This window comes from Corapipo altera, unplaced genomic scaffold (genome assembly GCF_003945725.1).
Source record: "Corapipo altera isolate COAL_440 unplaced genomic scaffold, ASM394572v1 22b, whole genome shotgun sequence".
Taxonomy (NCBI): domain Eukaryota; kingdom Metazoa; phylum Chordata; class Aves; order Passeriformes; family Pipridae; genus Corapipo; species Corapipo altera.
This window is the reverse complement of record NW_020884876.1, coordinates 6,239,477-6,259,250: the sequence shown is the minus strand read 5'-3', so window position 1 is coordinate 6,259,250 and position 19,774 is coordinate 6,239,477. Positions and strand designations below refer to the sequence as shown.

The 19,774-nt window shown below is 35.8% G+C and overlaps 1 long non-coding RNA gene across 2 annotated transcripts; it reads right to left on the bottom strand.

Annotated features, from left to right (window-relative positions):
• Window positions 1–5,511: 5,511 nt before the first annotated feature.
• On the bottom strand, window positions 5,512–18,043 carry LOC113943778. Of its 2 annotated transcripts, XR_003526442.1 has the most exons (4): window positions 17,694–18,043; window positions 17,019–17,141; window positions 7,570–7,701; window positions 5,512–5,589 (listed from the first exon to the last, which is right to left on the bottom strand). It is a non-coding gene; the product is annotated as an uncharacterized LOC113943778 (long non-coding RNA). The 2 variants fall into 2 exon arrangements; XR_003526443.1 differs by lacking the exon at window positions 7,570–7,701.
• Window positions 18,044–19,774: the final 1,731 nt, after the last annotated feature.

The following is a 19,774-nucleotide window of genomic DNA, read 5'->3' as shown; positions in this document are numbered from 1 at the left end:
CACTATACCAAAATAAACATTGTTTTTAACTAGTAAGTAGGATTTTACTCCATTGCAAGATTTTATGATGTACTGGTTAGTCATGAAGTAAGGACATAGCAAAACCTCAATAAACCTTAACCAGCTTTACTGTAATAACTTTTTGTAGATGTATTTAAAATTGCATGAAGTACCAATCAAACTTGAAACTGATTGTTGAAAGCTATTTTGGATGAAGTAGAAGTAATCTGCAACTGGTAGGACAATCCAAGCAGAGTTCCTTCAACGCCTTCAAATTAAAAAAGAGCTCTCAGAATTCTTATAGGTCTCAGCTCCATTCACTCTGTGAACTGAGTATAGCCAACTGCACAAACAACCTATATGACTTCCCGAATATTGTAGCAAGATTTAAGACAGAAAAATGGAAAAGCTCTGAGCTGACATAGCCTGGAAAGTGCAGACCTTATTTTGGTGCAGAGCCGTTCTCAAATCAGGCACTCACACGAAAAATTTAGGATTGCAACTGCTATCTCAACCTTATTTCTGAGCTTATCTTAATTTAAACAAAAAATTGAAAGAAAAATCAGAATGAAAAATTTGCATATGTGAGAGCCTCTCCCAATACCCAAAAGCCATAGAAAAAAATTACAAGTTCTCAAGAACCAGAGATAATGCACAGTTCACTTCATTTAGATCCCAGATGATAATTAAGTAATCAAAGGCTTTCGAGCAGATCAAGCCAATCAGGGAAGGACCTCAATAGGAGACTTCCAGATACAGTTATAATGCCAGATGCAGAGTTAGAGCCCCTTTATCAGTTAAATGTAACTGAGCACTTAGGTTGGTGAAGATGTCATAATGATTGTGAGTACTGATGTATGTTTCTTTTTCTTGCATTCATTGGTAACACTTGTAAAAGATGCTGACTTGAAACCAGTTACAGGAGTCCCCTTTTTCATGTCAGAACAAAAATATGAAGGTAGAATTAAAAAAATAAAACAAATGCTACTGAGATGTTTGTTTCAATTACTATATGCATAATTACCTTCTGTCTAGGTGAGTGACATAGATAAATATGTGTATAGTTAAGTCAAACCTGAAGCATTTAAAAATACTTTTGGTCCTCTAGGTATGAATGGGTGTCCTAAAAGACTTGAGGGGAAAACCCATTTTTCTCTTACTACAGGACACTTCTGTATCCCTGAGAATGTTAGATTTTCCAGAGAGGTTGTAGTTTCCTTCACTGGAGATATTCCAGAACCATCTGGATGCAACCTTGTGCAGTGTGTTCTAGGTTGACCATGTCTGAGCAAGGAGATGGGACCAAGTGACCCACTGTGGACCCTTCCAACCTGACCCATTCCGTGATTCTGTGATTCTTTTACAGAGTTTGAGCTTAGTTTCAGGATGCATCTCACGCTTACATAATAAGTGCTGCACTGCTCAGGAGCATTCCTTGACTGCACTGCAATGCTTCTGCAGGTGTAAGTGAAAAATGGCCAGTGGATTTTATACTGATAAATAAAAACTGTTAGATCCACCATAATATGAATAGTTAGTGGTAGCTGTAAGGACTGGAGGAGAAATAAGCCATTGTATGAATCTACAAGACCAATTTACAAGGGACTAAGAAACATATAATAAATTTCAGTTTGAACAGGACTCTACCTTGTTAGAACTTATAATTTGAGGATTTTCTAATATTCAAAATAAATTACAATAGCTGCAGGCAGTGTGCAGGACTGTTAAAGCTATTCAGTTGGAAAGCTAAGGGATTTGATAATGTATACAGTTTTTCCCTTGAGGCCCAAAATGTAATTATGAAAAAGTTCTGAACTGAAAAATAGTCTTGTCATCTGTTTTCATGAGAGATAAAAGATCATTTTAAGGTGGAGAGGTTACATACAAGAAAGAAAATTAAATTTAAAAAACCCAACATGACAACAGTACAGATGCTGAAGAATACTAAGAAGAAAATTAGATATTATAATTAGAAGGGGAAATCATTCTACCTTTACTAGGCATATGCTATTAAAATATTTAATTCATCTCCTGATTAATTCACTGAATAATATGAAGACTATTACAGAGGTGATAAATCGGTAGATTAATACGTATTCAGCAGAGATATATGAGGCAGGACTGAATTAAACCCCCTATATCAATAGGAGACCGGTTAGACCCTTCTTACTATATTGGGTGTAGAACAGACATCTTATTTTTACATGTGGTTTTAAATTATCATACTGTCTCAATAACTCCTGATCAGGGGAATATGATTAGAAACAGCTTTTTGGTGCAAGCAATTCTGTTATTCTAATGTTTTTTCCTGACTTCTCTGCAGAAATTGTTAGGTATACTTTGGCAAATGAGTTCTTAATTCTCTACTTAAAGGTGATAATGCCCCTAACCTTCTACCAGCAGATTGCATTCCCTCACATTCCAAGAAAAATACACCCATCATACTTGTCATGTGTTCATCTTATTTCAGTTATTCCATTCAGCTGTGTTAAATGGCTTCCCACTTTGGAATTCTAGTTTGTTCCAAAGTTTTCTGTGACAAGTCTCTCTTCCAGGAACCCAGGAAAATAATTCATGTAATATCTATAACATTCTTGATTATTCATATTAGGAAGCCTTTCAAATTAGAACATTTAGAATGAATGTATGAGAGTATGTGGAAAAGCTGGGAGAAACCTGTCTGTGGCCAGAATCAGGCACTGGATCATGTTGCTCCCAACACTGAAAATAAAATGTGGTTTTTAAATTTGGTAAGTTACAAAACTGTACTATTTGAGGAGAAGCTGAAGAAAAATTGTTTATTAAGTAGGTACAGACTCTCCTTAGGTACAAAAAAATTGCAAAGGTCCTGCCAATGTCTAATTACTTTGGCAAAAACTGGAGAAGGTCTGGATCTACAATTATGCCATTTTACTGTTTAACTATAATTTGAGTTAAAATGAGAAAGGTACTTTAAATTAAGGCAGCATAGTAATATATTACGTCTGGCCACACCTTGAAGGATGCTTGTAAATACAGTGAATCTGAGAAGGTTCAATATCTGGTGGATTTTTGTTCCTGTAGCTGTCATTTTTGATTGAATCTATGCTGGTAAGTAATCCAAGATGAGCCACTGAGTCATTTCTAAAATGCCATTTGTGAGCTATAATATGGGTTACAATCATAGTACTAAGTGCTTAGGAGAGAAATTAAGTACTTGAAGTTTGACTATCTGGAAATGGGGCAGAGAAGCTATTATAGAGTCATAGAATATTAAGAGGTTTTAATGAACCTTAAAGATCAACTAGTCCCAAGTCCCCTATCATGCACAGGGATACCTCCCACTAGACCAGGTTGCTCAAGGCCTTATCCAATCTGTCTTTGAACACTGCCAGGGTTGAGGCATCCACGACCTCCCTGGGCAACTTGTTCCAGTGTCTCACCACCCTCAAAGCAAAAAATTTCTTCCTAATATCTAACCTAAATTTCCCCTCTTTTGATTTGTACCCAATACTTCTTGTCCTACCCCAAATAAACCTGACCAAATCAAAAAATAAACCTGACCAAATCAAAAATCATAGACGATGCAGCCTCGTATTCCAGGGGACAGTCAGACAGTCAGACCTGGTCAGACCAAGCTTCATGCCTCACCTATAGCGAAGAAAAGTATTCTTCTTCTTGCACTTCTAAGTAGTGTCATGATTCCTTTTTCAGTAGCCACTTCAGATTTGCAGAAAGAAATTCATTGCAAGGAAGACGAGAATAAGAAGATACTGGAAGTCAATATCTAGGAATGGATGAAAGGAAAAGAGATGAAAAGTCAGAATAAAAGTCCTTATTGGCTTCTAGCATGGCTGCCCAAAAGTTAGTGTAAGTTGTTTTTAATGTTCTTTTGGAGTATGTCAAATGATTCCTTTTGGCTTTGGGGAGAGGAGAAGGAATGAGCATGAGACTAATGAAAGAGGATATAGATGTTTTCTATGCCACACTTCTAAATGAACTGACAGTAAAATTATGATTTCACTACTGAATGATTTAAATACTATTCAAACTACAGTAGCATCATGCAAATGCTGATTTTATTTTGGAGACGTACAGGACAAGGAATGAAAATGTGAAGTATTCACCATGGCTGTTTCATAGCAGAACAGTATCCTGATAATTTATTTTTCTGGAAAAATCTAATTTGTTACATTTCATTTATCTAAAACTATATTTTATCTGAATCTCAAGCACTGCATACTGGGAAGTTTGGAAACTAGATTGGAGATAATGAGGTTCAGCTGAGACTTTGAAGAGAGGAGACAGAAGTCAGCTGGCTGTATTGAAAGCTGAGTAATGTGTTAAGAGAAATTAACATACCATTTTCTTAATGATCTGGTGTAGGATGATTTCTATTGAACAAATTCATTAGCAAAGTTCATAAAAGTAGGAAAAATATTTGACAGAAAGATGAGGGTGACTAAGGAATAAAGAAATAGAAATGGGATTAAAATAATCATATCAAATTCAAGGTCTGAGATGACAGTACTAGATGAGCTCCTCTTTATTATCAACTCCAGCCTCATATTGACTTTGAGTTCACTGACTAGGACAAAAGGAGGAATTTGATGTACATTAACCAATAAGTAATTATGACACAGTAACACAATGGAACTCAGAAGAGTGCAGATCCCTCTCATAATACTTCATGTGAGCCCTTTTCATTTGAGACGGGGAAGTATCAAAAGTCTTATAGACGGCTGAGTATTCCATAATTCTGAAGAGGAAAAAAAAAGATAAATTATTAACATCCCTTAAAAAAGATTTGCCTTTTAAGGCAAGCAAACAAAAACCTGAAAGGAGAGAAAAAATAAGTTATGCACTGTAAATGACAATCCTTCACTGAATATCAAAGATAAAATTTTATGATATTTCAGTCTGGTGACATAAGTTGTACCAAGAACAGAAAATGGTGTGACATCATGCTATGTATAATTATGTGTTTTGTATGCTGCTTCTCTTTGAGCTCCACTGAGGCATTTAATTCATCCAGGGAAAAGAGGAGCATAGGAGAACTGTACTTTATCTAAAATCTGGCACAAGTACAAGTAGGTATAAACTGACCATAAATAGACTCTTGAAAATTTGAAGAATTTTACTCACCAAAGGGCTAAATCTGTAACAGTGTTAAAATGGCCTCACTGAAGCAGAAAACCTCTTTCACTTAGAGGTAAAACTTAAAAAAGATTAATCAGTGTATTTGATTGTCATCTAAGGGACTAAACTTAATAAACTTTCTAGTTTTTTACAGTAATGAATACTTGTGTACTGCTGGAATTACTTCAACAATTTTCTGTTTTCTTAGACAGTGAACTAAGATCTTAAGCTATCGGAGAATGTGCATAATCATGCAGTCATGTGCCTTGTGGAACATGGTACCACAAAAGCCATGTCATACTGATCACTTGCTGTTTCCAGTGGTAATTTGATGGGTTTTTTCTTTCCATTGAAGTGGGATGCTGGAGATGGAGGTATATGGCATGCATACTTGAATTGCACATTGTTATCTGGAAATTACCCAATATTTAAGATTCAGATGTTTTCTTTTTTTCATTTCTATGACAACATCTGTAAAAAGAATAGAAAATTGCACAAAGTCAAGACATTGAAAGAGTTTTAATAAATACAGACGGTCTAACATCTGTGATTTTATGATAACGTTTGACTAAAAAATTGCTAAAATTTAAAAAGATTCATCAGTATTGCATTTGTCAATTCATTCAGATGTCACCGCACTACCTACATTCCTTTTGCCAATATCATAAAAACAATTCTGAAAATGGAAGGAGCTAGGCTGGGACAAGGCCTTTTCTATTCATATCTTCTACAATACAGTCATGATGACTTTAATACTCTTGACATACTAACAATTTTCCTCATATGTAAGTCAAGAATTATAAGCACCTAAGAAATAAAGAAAACAAAAAAAACCCCTATTTTTCTTGCACAATAACTGAATGAATTTTTTAAATAGGAAATGAGTGTTTGTTTTTTTCTCTGTATAATAATGAAATTATACATAACCTGAATCATGGTATCCTTATTAGAATATTTCCAAAGCAGAAATGGAAGCAAAAGAAGGTTTAACAGTGTAAAATTTTTTTGTTGAGTTCAGTAGGACTTGTTCTTTCTCCTGTAGGAATGAGATTAAGTGCCAGAAATGGTGCATACACATATCCACGTTTTGGAGAAATTCTAAAATCCAGAATGACTAAGTCAGAGGTCACTTCCTAGTATAACTTTCCACAGTGCCTTTCTGTATTCACTGCTTCCCAGATTTTCACCAGACTCAAGAATGGGGAGACAGGAATATCTAATTATATAGCACAGAACATGAAGCCATTTAGATAACTATTATTTGCACATGTATTACTTATATTTTATCTTATAAATCTCGCTTTTTGTTCGGGAAGGCTAATTTTAGTCCAGAGTTCCCATTTCCTCCTAAGTTCTACTGTTACAGTTTGATTCTTCTTTTCAGAGATTTTCTGAAAGTAAAAGTTGCATTAGGAGTCCATGTTGCACAAAAATCTAGTAAACTATTAGTACTTTCAAAGCTAGGTAAGTATCGCATCATCTTTCTCTGTGAATTGTGAAGATGAAAAAGCACAGGGAAGATTGTGGAAAGCAAATGGCAAATGAGGAGATGAAAGCAGGACAGAGTTTTCTTCCTTTCTATGATTCCTGGACAAGTGTCTCTACAATTTTCATGGACAAGCCTATAATATCCCATAGGAACATATTAGTTTTGTGAGTCAGGAGGAGGTGTTTTTTAAAAATTGGTTTAGATGCATGTTTACATTTACAGGTTTTTAGCAACAACACTGAATGCTAGTAGTTTTTGTAATTTAAAATAAGCCAATTTGAGAAAGCAGAATGATAGTAGTGTAAACCAGTTGCATGTAAACACACAATTGTGTGCAGCAATATAGGTTTTCAAATAACAATAAACATACAGTGATCATCTTCAAACAACAATCCTCTGTTAGAGGATAGAGCAGATGCCAGACTGAGTACTGAAGCAAAAAGAGAAAAAAAATCCACTGATTACTGCAACTGATCCTGACATTGTTTTATATACAGAACTCTCCATGGCTTTGTAATAATTCTTATCCACAGTTTTGGCATCGCTAAACTTGGCACTGAGCCCCATATCTACAAATCCCAGAACATTAAATATTTAGGTTAAAGTAAGCAAAGGACAGAGAAGCTAGTCAAACAAATCCTGCATTCGCTTGGATGAATACACTGACCATTTGTCGGTACAGTAAACACATCGTGTTCAGCAGCATCGTGGAATTATAGTAGAATTTTCCTGATCCCTTTAACTGGTCTTTGCTCAGTGACAGAAAGACATCTGAACAAACAGTTTTGCCAGCTTTCGTATTATGTGATAGATAAGGCAAAATAAGATAGCTATTCACTAACAGATAAGGGATTTTTGAAAATGAGACAAGAGAATAGCTGCAGGTGTGATTTGGTAAGAACAGGTAGTGCAACATTCTGTGTTTGGGGAAAAATCTATAAAAACACAAAGGAAAACCGTACTTGGGACAAGTAAGGGTCTAAGCACGCTTCAGAAGTGCACAGGGGCTGCGTCATCTCTTCTAACCTGTGCTTATGATACAGCCATAAGGGAGAACCCTTCTGATCCCATATATACCATTCCCCAGAAGGATCCTGACAAAAATAGCAGACTGCTTAGTTGAACAGATAGATGACATTGCCATAAAACGTATTAGTATGAAACTTGCAATTTTTTGGCACTCTACTATGGTGCCGAGAGAAATTATTATGCGATTACAGACACAGAATATTTGAGAAGGGACTTGAAAAACTTCTTGTGGTGATTCCTTAAGAAAACTTAATGAATTAATATGTAAGTGGAAATAATACATGACATTGTCTAATTGTACCATGTATGCGTTGTGCAAAGTTAAATTACTTCAGTTGTATAATAAAGTAAATATATCTTACTGAATCATTTGGAGAAAAGCGCTCAGATTTGCAATGATATCAAGTTCTTAACATGAAAAAAGCAAGGAATTAGACATAAATAACTTGAATTTTAATACTGCTCCATCACATTATGTGAGATTACTTATGCTGGACTCATTAATGAGCGTCTTAGTTCCTCCTTCCTAAAATTTATAAATTTAAAGATTCATTTTCTTTCTATCTAAAATCCCACAAAATGAAAGTCAGGTGATGATTAAGCTGAGTTCTATTTTCTGATATATACAGTGTTTCCTGTGCTGCAGAAAGAACTGCTGCATTGTAAAATGTGCTTTTTGACCACAAAATCAGTCTTGGGAACGATTACTTTTTAAAAACAACATGAATGTACTGAGAAGCAGATGAAAAGTGTATGTGGGAAAGAAACCTAACGAACATGGAAGTGAAAAAGAAATCATGATTCGTCACTTTTGGGCATCATGATGAAATACCCCGTACAGAGTCCTTGCAATTAGCCAGGATCAAGCTGGCTGAAGAAGGAAAGCAGTATCTTTATATATGTCTGGTCCTCTGTCTAAGTAAATTAACCTCTCTAAAAGCATGTTTGTTAATTCAGTTTTGCAGAGTCTAACTAACCTTAATACAGTGTCTCCTCTGAAACCAGTATGTCTGCACTGCACAAAACCATGAGAAGACAAGATGTTTGGATGGTTGTCTGAATGCCTCTGTGTTACTTCTAGAGTACAAAACATTTGCACACCCTGTGTAATTGTTTATATTGATATCCCTCCTTTGATTTTGTTAAATGTAGACAAACTGAGGAGAATGAAATCACAAATAGCTAGAATATATCTATTAATAGAAAAGGTTGGAATTGGGGAAAAGAATATAAAATAATATGAAAAACTAGAATGTAATTTGAAAGAGATTTCAGTGGGAAAAAACTGAAAGTTTTGATAAGAGGAAAATGTTCACAAATTAATTTTCAGTTCATTGAACTGAGGGTTTTTCCCCCCACAAATAACAGCATGAAAAAATGATTTCAAGTGAAATCTTCCAGAAGTGTATTTGAAATTGCTTTTATGAAATTTTCTTTCATATAGGAGAGCTCAAAATTCAGCAATTCAAAAATCAGATTAATTGAAAATGATAGCAAAAAAATCACTTTCAGTTCTACCCAACTATGGTTTTTGATAAATATCAGCAAACATACCGTTTGTTTAGCCCTACTTAGGATTCATTTCTGTGAGTTAAAATCATTTAATCTTTTTCATTTGCAATTGTGCATTAAGAGTATTACTTCTGAATTCCCCAAAGTTTCTCAGAATGTGTATATCAGTGAATGCTTGGCAATGGTACAATGTACGAGAAACTGTGAATTGGCTGGGAGTAACCCTATCTAAAAATGACATTCTATGTGATAACGTAAAGAAGACAATTAAGTTTCAACATTCATAAATGTAATCATGTTGATTTTTATGTTCTGTTTAGATTGCCAATTATTTGAGAGGTATTTTCATTCCTCTAAATATTGCGAATCATGATAAAATGCTGCTTGTGGGAAGCAAAGTAATCCTGTGAAAGAAGGTATTAGGCAGCCCAACCAGCCCAAAATAATATGTAACAAACTGCTACTGGACCATATATGGGCAATGATGCAAAACAAACTCATGGGATAAGAACCTGAGATTACTTCTGGGAGTAGAAGTGATTTAGTATTTGACAGGCACACGCTATGCTGTTTGTTGATTTTGGCAATGTTTTTACAACATGTCATGCCAATAGACTTACAATGTTAATGACTTGTCTGAACGTAAAAGCACATATCACGTTGTACACTGTTATGTGAATTTATAATGACCATTTTCTAATTTCCTTTTCTATGGGGTGAAAAGAGGACACAACCTTCAACCACTAGCCTTAGCTGATCATAACAACTCATGAGTGTTTACTGGACAAACCTGACTATCATTCAATTGGTAACCTATCAGCTGGAAGAGCAATGTTAATTTTTTATTTAATACTCATTTTCTCTTTGCTGTTTGTCTCTTCTTCTGTCTTTTTCCTTTTCCTTTTTACAGTTATTTTATGAGTGGATCACCATTCTAAACAGTTATTCTGCCTTATCTGTTTTCTAGAGAGGAAGTCCATATTTTATAGGCTCGATACTGCTTTTATGAATCTAGTGATTGCCTTATCAAACTTCATGAGTAGTAAGTCAGTAAACATATGAGGTCAATAAATATACCTATGTATCTCATTGACACATTTTTGTTGCTTACTAGAATTTGATACTGGTACTGCAGGTATTGCTAAGGCTCAAAAAATGCATCTGCACCTCTGAACTTCTATTATATTCTTGCTAAAATCTGTAACAATACTTTTTAGTCTTAATTAAATCCTGATGTTTTTACAGTTCCCAATGGCACAATCTATTGCCTATTCTGCTTAATTTAAGATAGTTTCTGTTCTTAAATTGGATTGGACTTACTTGGGAAAAAAATCTTTCCAATATGTTCATTTATTCTGATAAAAGATGTTCCCATTATGATAAAAATGGCATGAGAGGACACATGAATGTTTAAAAAGATTAATTACATTGTAGTATGCAAGTCTCATTTTTATTTTAGATTTTTTATAACATCTGAAAAAGCTCCACTTGTTAAAATTGAGCCTCTTCTCAGTATATTCACTGTTAGTTTACTCTTTTTACATCCATATATAGTCACTGCTTCTTGTGGAAAATTGTGTGTAAGAAAAAATTGCAATACTTTAACGTAAACTAAGAAAACTACTTTTGCCAAAGGGACTGTACGTACGAGTCACATGAGCAGCTCTGAAGATCTCTTTCCTGCAAGGGTAAAAAATCTCTGAACTATCCTTATTGGAATGATGCCTGTATAAGCTCCACAATGCATGTATATAGATTTTATCTTCTAATCAATGAGCTTACTGGCAACACAATGACACTAATAATCATTAACAATACAAATTCCGATCGCAGCTATGAGATAACAGTGGTACCAAGACATTCTGAAAAGTATGGTTCACTGCCCAAGTATCTATTTCTTGAGCACTTGTACAGTTTAGCTACAGTGGTCAGTTCATAGTAACATCCAGGGGCATTAAGGCAATCAAGCTCTGGCAGTCACAAGAAATCACACAGATGATGGTTACTCCACAATGTTTTGCATATGTGTTTTACCCATCCCCAGAAAAAAAACAAAACAAAAAACCACAACAAACACAAACGAAAACACCAAAACAAACAAAACCAAAACAAAAAAAATACCAAACAAATCACAAACCCCATGTCTCATGAACATGATATGGCTGAAATAAGAAAAAAAATCCACCTCAGAAGTAATAATAAGCCAAAGGAAAAAAGCCTCAATATCATTCCACGGCTACTTATCTCTTCATCCATTAAAAGCAGGAAAAGAATAAAGGTTTGTTTATAACTGGAAATAAACCAAATGCTATTATGGTTATGAACTATAGTTATATTATTTTTAGGTGATGTCTGACTTTCAGTAAGATGTGCTTGAGTGTCCACAGTGACTCTTTTTGCATAGAACAGAATTGGAATATACTGTCATGATAAATTGACAGTATAGGAGACTTGCAAGAGCATTGATTGAAGAATAAGAAATGAATTTTAAAAAAGGGTTCCAAAGGACACAGATATGTACAGCTGTAACATTAAACCTGGCTATCTCTTTCACTGCTACCACATTCCACAGGTGTGGAATAGGTAAAAGTATGTAGTGAGGGAGTGATGACAGGTCTGTATCTATACATCATTCCTATTGAATTGCATATGTACACCTTCTATTTATTTAGGTATTTCTGTCATTACGTTTGGATGAGTTTCAGCAAGTTAAACTTTCTAATTGACTTAATGGAAACATTTGAAAAAAAAAATAACCTGTTCTGAGAACATTTTACTTATGCATTTGACATTTGCCTGTTTTTCTTCTTAAGAGTATTTGCATGAAAAACAGAGAACACAGAAGTTCATTCAGTTCCAAGATCTATTTCCCACCTATGTCAGAATCTAGTCAACATTAACTAATTGAACTTCAATGGATTTTAAGTAGATTTCATAATTACAGAAAGACTCTGCTTAATGCAGAATAGAAGGTAAAATGGGCTTAAAGCCAATTAAGTGCTCTCCTGCTCATAGGTTAAATCCCAGTATGAGTTAAAATAGCCTCAGGCTTTCTGTAGCTTGCACCAGATGGTAGAACCCCTTAGAGGCAATTATATTGGCAGGGATGACTGGAGCATGGTATGTTCCAAGCATAGTCCTTCCTGCCCCAGTACATTTCCAATAAGTATTTCCTTTGCCAGGTTATTGCAATGACAGCTTTACACTACTCAGAGATTTCTCCCATGTGGGATAAATCCCCAGTTAGTCAGAACAGGTTTAATTCTGCTTAGAACTGCTAAAGCAATGTACAGCCAACTTGGCTTAGAACAACAATTGGCCCCACATCCATAGCTAATGAATAAGCAATAGTCCAGTTCTGTATGACATCAGTTTTGTGTGTGAGTTGGGTTTTTTTAGTGATTCTATTTTTTCTCCATCCTTGTAACGGTTCATACCTACAGACTATCTGCATGGAAAAAATGATTTCTGGTACCTATCCTAAATTGCTTTTCCTGTAATTGCTATTCACACCCACTTGTGCAATTAGCACAGTTATACTGGAAAAAAACAAGTCCCCCTCCCAAAGCTTCAAGTTAGCATTCAATGCAGCATTTCAACAGGATTCGTTCTCAGACCTTATGGATCTAAACTCTCAGCCTGCCCTCATAGCTCATAACCTTTAATCCTGACATCAATCTCAGTGCTCAGTGCAATTACTATAGTACTGTGTTCTGAAAACTGGCAAAGACTCAAGAGAAGTTTGTGAAAACTTGCAAGTTTCTCATCCATTTTCATTAGAAAACTGGTGAGACACAAATCTCCTTCAGATGTTCTCTGAAATTTCTCCTACTCATCAGTGAGGTATTGAATAGCATCTCTAGTCTGTGAGGTTGAAAAATCACAGAGAACTGTTCTGTTTGCATTACTGATTTCTACAGGTTGGCACAAGCCCTGCACAGATTTTCTAATTCCTTTCAGGAGTTTCTGGTAGTTATTTTTTTCTCATTAATCTAATTTCTGGTGTGAATGTATGACTTCAACACTGAAAATCTTAAAAGGATGCTCACCAGATTCTCGATTTTCTGTATTGAAGGTTCAGTCCGTTTCTGGATCAGAAACTCTACTACAATCGTTACTTCAAATAACAGACCTTTCCAAAAAAGGTTTTTTGAGAAGATGATAGAAAAAGTATATTTTCTGGAAGCTGTTTTTTTTTCTCTATCTGAGCTCAGCAAGGTACCTAGATTTGGTCTCTGAAGATATTTTTGCTTTGGTCCATTAAGTGATACAGCTTGGTATTGATCTGAGGCTTTATTTCCCTGTGCACTTCATATCCTTACAGTCTAATCCTGCAACATTTCAAGAAAACATATCAGACCACTTTTTTGTATTCCACTGTTTCCTGGCCTCCCTGATACATTCTGCCCAGTGCAAACATCAAGTCTTCACCTTTCTTAATGTCATGGGTCTCCACCTCATGATGAAGCACTGATTTTTTCATTTCTTTATATTCTCCATGTTAAACATTCAGCACTGACATACATCAGTGAAGCCAGTGTTTTCTCACTTTTGCTTTTGGATAACACCATCAGATTTTCTGTCATTTGCAGATCAAGGAAAGAACATTGAAAATATATAGTTTGCCAAGTACACAAGGTGAATATTTTGCTTTCAATAGCATAATACCAACAGTTATTGTAAACACATATATCACTTATGACTGTCTTTTACTTGTTTTCGTGATGAAACTCTAAAAACCACCCCAACCCTGTAGACATGTAAACAATTTCAATTAAAAGTGTCTAACTATAAAAAGAAATTAAACAAGTAGGTTAATATTTTTAGTGTGATGTTCTCTGAATGGTAGCAAATAGGTAAATTAATGCACACAGTTTCTGGAAAAAACACACTATATGAAGAATATACATACAGCAACTCTTTTCTGTCTTTTTTTTTTGCCTCTTTGAAAGTTAAGATCTATGGGATCTTATGTATCATTCTCAGTTTATTAGTCTATAACTTTATGATATTTTAGCAGCTGGGTACACTGGAATTCAATAATGTTGTAATTTATATTGACAACCTTTTCATTCCTAAGTCTCATTTTTATTGTACCTGTATCTTGTACAAATTGCCACACAAGATCCTATTAGATGAGACAGCTAGATTGTTTGACATATGAAAAATATTAAATGTTGATATTTTGATGAAGGTCAACCCATGCAGTTTGATAGGAAATTCCTAGTATGAATTTCTCAGATTTCAGACCTTTAAGTCCTTTTTATGAAGAAAAAAAAAATAAAAAATCAAGGACCAGATTTGAAAACAACTTGAAAGTAGGGTGTTTGTTACGATTCCAACACACATTACAAGACTGTAGGGTGATTAAACCATCTCAAATCATATTTTATAGATTTCTCAATCATAACTACCATATTTTAAATCAAAATATGGCATTAGCAAGGATAAATAAAACCTTGTAGATTTTATTTATTACATTACCTTGATCTCTCTTTTCTGTTACTGTTTCTATTTCTGTTAAGGTGAAATCCTTAAAAACAGTGAACACCTAAAAGCAGAGTTTTATCTGTGCAAAGGTTGACAGGTTTTTGTATTGAGGGAAAGCAGGGGTCTTGCATTATTAATTTTTTTCTTTTGAAAAACAATCTTGCATGATAGACGCATCAATGATAGGGGAATTTCCTAGCTGTGAATTATAATTTCCAATTACAATAACACTGATATTTCAAGATCATGAAGAAAGGATACAGTGTATAATATAGGTAGACTGGCTACAGGGCAAATCATACAAGGTAACTGAATTTTTATTTCTGTGACTGATGATTGGTTGTACATTTGCAAGTTCCATGTTTAATCAATAAACATTTGCAAGTGTAGTAACACTTACCATAAATCTCCCATTACACTGTTTGTTCTGTTCCCTAAAGAGCCCATTAAAAAAAAAAATTGAAAAAATACACAGATATTTTACGCTAAAACTAAATGAATATTTTTACACACCTACAAAGGTGTTTGCATACTGGATTTTTTCTTCTTTGAGGTGAACACCTTAATCTTTTCCTTCCCTCCCAATATTATAGCTTTTTATCCTTCCTTAAGGTTTTTTTTTAACCCAAATCCTTCATAGTTATAAGATATATCCTGAACATAAGATTACAGATTACTAATACAGAGAGTATTAGTCCTGGTTTCTATTGTGACTCGACTTTCTGACTTCCTTTTGTCTCCTTTAAAGACTACTTTTCTTCTGCTATACAATTTCCACAGTGCTTATTTGTTTTATTTCTCTATAATATTTTTTCCAATTCTCTCTTCCTGCTGGAAGGGACACAGATGAAGTGGGTCAGTGCTAAAGAGTTGTGATAGTATCTTGGTATCATTAGAGATGCATTTTCTTTCTCAGCCATTTTTTTTTTTTTTTTGGCATAACCCACTTAAGGATCAAATTACAGCATAAGCAACACAGCAATTTTTACTAGGAGGCATTTACCACACAGGTATTTAGAGACCAGTACAGTCAACCACAAACCAGGTTTCAAGTTTTAAACAGAGCCTAGTTCCACTTAAAAGCACATTTTTGCACTATGGTTTTCAAAGAAAAAGCATATCAGTAGCTTTCTGTTCTGATTTTTAAGTGATATGCTGCTTGGGATCAACCTTTGACTCACTAGTGGCAAGTGTAGAAATTGTGAGAACTTGGCCTTCCATAGGTTCTTGCAGACTTATCAAAATGCTTCAGAAAACATACATATTCTCCTCTAGTCCAAAGCTGACGTGTAAAACTAGGGAGAGTAAATGAGCAATCAAACAGGAAAAATGGCACGATGATCAGTGTGCAAAAGTACACACAAATGTTTATACCATTTTTTTTTCAAATCTGACAAAGTGCATGCACAATTGTTTTTGTATTTAACTGGTTGACTGCATTTACGAGTATTTCCCACACCATCCCATGACTTTTTTGGCTATCATAAAAAAATCCTACTCCTACTCTGTAAAGCAGCCCATGGAGATGAAAAATGGGAAGTTTACACCAATGTGCAGAGCTTGTGGTTAAGAATCAGCAGTTCCTGTACATAACATTTTATACTGGATCGTGAGGCAATGAGAAAATACCGTCAATTAAGAAGGACTTTTGACATCAGGCCTTTCTGCAAGCCCTTGACCAGCAGGCAGGAGAAAGTTATCTAAAAATGAGAACTTAAAAACAATATTTATAAAGCATAACTACTTTGACAGTAGAAATATTCGAACTTCAACTTACTAAGGACAACACATTAAGTTTCTTAATCTGTAAGCAAACAGTCAGTTCAGGCAAATGTATTTACAGTAGCAACCTCTTGGACTAGTGTTAGCCTGTCGGGGAATGCTTCAGTTCCCTCAGTCTTTCCATCCTCTTAGTCAGTATTTCCTTGATTTAAAAATATCAAAAATTCCTGTTGATTTGTTTATGTTTGGATATATCTTCCTTGCTATTGAAACAGTTATATTAGCTTAATTATCTGTTTAGCTGGCAAATGTTTGTTGTTGTTGCATCAGCTTTTCTACTGGGCTTCAGGAGAAAAGAAGGTTCACATACCAAGAAATTTGCCCTGTCTCTCTTAGGAAAAAGATCTGAAAATTCTCTGCAGCCTCATTCTCTTATAAATTCATCCTTGCTCTTTGCATTTACCTTTTTTTGGCCCACAAAAATGTTTTAGATGTGGATGTGACCGCTTCAAGTTTAGAGACCTGAAATTAGGTGTCTACACATAGCTGATTGTGTTTTCTCTGAATACTCCCTATAGTCATCCCAGAACTATTCAATATATCCAGGTCCTAGAACTGTTCACTCCACCCGTGGAGCTTGCAGAGTGGTTCAACTCACCCTCAAATGCATTTCAGCTTCCTCAGAGCATCTCAGGTCTCTTATGACATGTGTCTTCTCTCACTTTGTCAACAGCAAAAATCAGTGAGGCCAATCTGCATCAGGATTTACATGGTGTTCACACTGGTGGAAATGCAACGAATCTCAGGTCAGCTTGCTCACCTACTATATCTCACCTATTGCTAACCGGCTTACTGAAGGTGGAATAGGATAAAAGGAGAAAATTCCTCTCCTGAGCAACATTTAATACAAGGAAAAATCTATATTATTGTTAACTTCTAAAAACTAATTACTTTTAAGCTTAGGATGGAGGTTAATACTAAGTTGAAGCAAAAAAAGAGGACACTCAATTTATCAGATGTAGAATTATATACTATGCACCATAAGATTGTTTTCCCATGGAGAAAGTTTTGCATGGCTGTATATGTTAAAGGGAGCTCCTGGCACTGTAGAACCACACAGCTGCTCATTCATCCTCCACCTCCTGGGCAACCCCCTTAATGGGATGGGCAGGAGAATCAGAAAGAAAAAGTGAAACTCATGGGTTGAGATAAGAAAAATTTAATAACTGAAACAAATAAAGCATACTAATAATGTTAATAATAAATAATAAAAAAGGAGAGAGAGATATGAACAAAACCTGAGAAACAAGTGATGCAAAATACAAACGCTCACCACCTTCTAAATGATACCCAGTCTGCCCATGAGCATGATCAGCAACTCCCAGCCAGCTTTTGTCTATGGAGGTGTTCAAGAAATGACTGGACGCGGCACTTAATTCTGTGGTTTAGTTGACAGGGTGGTGATCAGTCAGTCAAAGGTTGGACTTGATGCTCTTCAAGGCTTTTTTCCATCCTAAATGATTCTGTGAAAGCTTAAGATAGACTTATTAATATTGTAATATAGAGACTGTGCATGTGTGAGGCTTATTTATAAAATATGTTGGTTCTGATTGAACAAACTACATGAGTAAATCCAACTTTGGATACAGAACAGTGCAAGTTATATTAAAAAGTCATTGTATTTGAAAGTTAGAGCAAGACAGTATAGTTAAAAAGTGATTGGATTAAATCAGCTTTAAGATTACAAGACTTTAAGCAGAATTTAGTAAGTGAATTTTAGCACGTGTATTTTGTTATAATCCCCTCCTATCTTTTTTCATTTTTATTTACTTTAGATGTGTAGCAGTTTGAGCCACATTAGAAATCCAAAATCCAATTTCCAGGCTTCCCCCACCCCTTCCCACAATTGATCCTAACACCGGAGAGAAACTTTCAGATCAGAGGCTTCTGTAGGGGAAGAGGGAAGTATATACATTTATTTACACAAATAAATACTATACAAACTAAAGGCAACTATATACATATTACATTTCTATCAGTCAGTCCTTTCAAGCCCCTCCTTTAACTTTAGTCCAGAAGCAGCTTTTCAAGGCTGATACATAACACAGTCTTTTGCTGTGGGAGTGTTCTGGGCTCCTGAACGCTCCCCCGTCACCAAGTTCCAGTAGTTTGTTGCATTTTCTCTCCTCATGATGTCCAAGAAAATAGCTTTGAGTCCTTGCTCTTCTTCTGCTATGTGATTTCTCATACCTCAGTTTGTAGGCTGCTGCAGTGTAGCTTATCGAGCGTCTGTGTCCTGGAATCTTTGTTCCTCTGCGTCAGTTCTCAGCTGCCCCCCGTCAGCTTCGGCAGGCAGCTCCCGAGCTCTTGGCTCGCCTCCAATTTCGCCTGGGATTCTTCTCCCGAGCGCCGAGCCTACTTCCATGGCCCATCCCTTGGCTCAGCTTCAAGATGAGCCTCTCCTCCACTTACAGCGGAGGGAAAGAAGAAAGGCCCCCTCTACAGCTTCACTGCAGAAAAGGAGGGGGAAGAGGTCTTGGCTGCAAAGCCTGCCTCTCTTACCTCAGGTACTGTGAATCTCTTCTTTCACAGCACACACTCCAAATGCTGACTCTAACTCCGGCCCAGGCAGAGTTGTGGGGCCGCAGGGCTCCCCTCTTCTTCCCAGAGGGGGAGAGAGGGAGCCCAGCCACTCCCTGGCCTTCTCCACCTACATGCAGCAGACACCAACAGCAAAACAACCAAGACAGAACTGTCAACCGCTTCCAGTGCTGTGATATATGATTTTGAGCAGAAGAGAACAACATAAGTGGTGATTGGCTCTCCAGGGAACACTGCCCTGGCACCCGATCACCTCTGAGCCCCCCCAGCCTCTCAGGGGGCCAATTTCAAACTATGACAGATGTCAATGAAATAAGACACGTAAAAGACTCCTACACCAATTTGCACCATTCCAATTTGGCTCTGCTAAAGCTTATAAATTGTTCTCCTGTGTCTCAAACACTGCTGAATCAAAGCTGAAGCCATCACGTGGACTACTATAAACTCTTAGTTCTTCTAACTTGTTTTCATCAATGATATTTTGTTTCCTACAGCTGTGTGTCACAGAAAATATGCAACTGTCTTTTATAGAGTTGCAAGTATTACTAATATAAATGGTTAGCACTGTCCTCAAGGCATCAGAAGAACAATCAATGAAGCCCAGGGAGTTCTGTCTTCTATAAACAAGTGTTTAATACTTCAAGACTACTGAATGATACGGTGCAAGACTATGAATAATTGTACCTGAGGGCTTATGCAGTTTTAAAGACTGAGAAATGTGTATGCTATCACAATACCTTCTATCTTCAGATACCTCTTGGCTCTACTGCAAGCCTTTCATGAATATTCTACAGCGTACGTCATGTTTTCTAT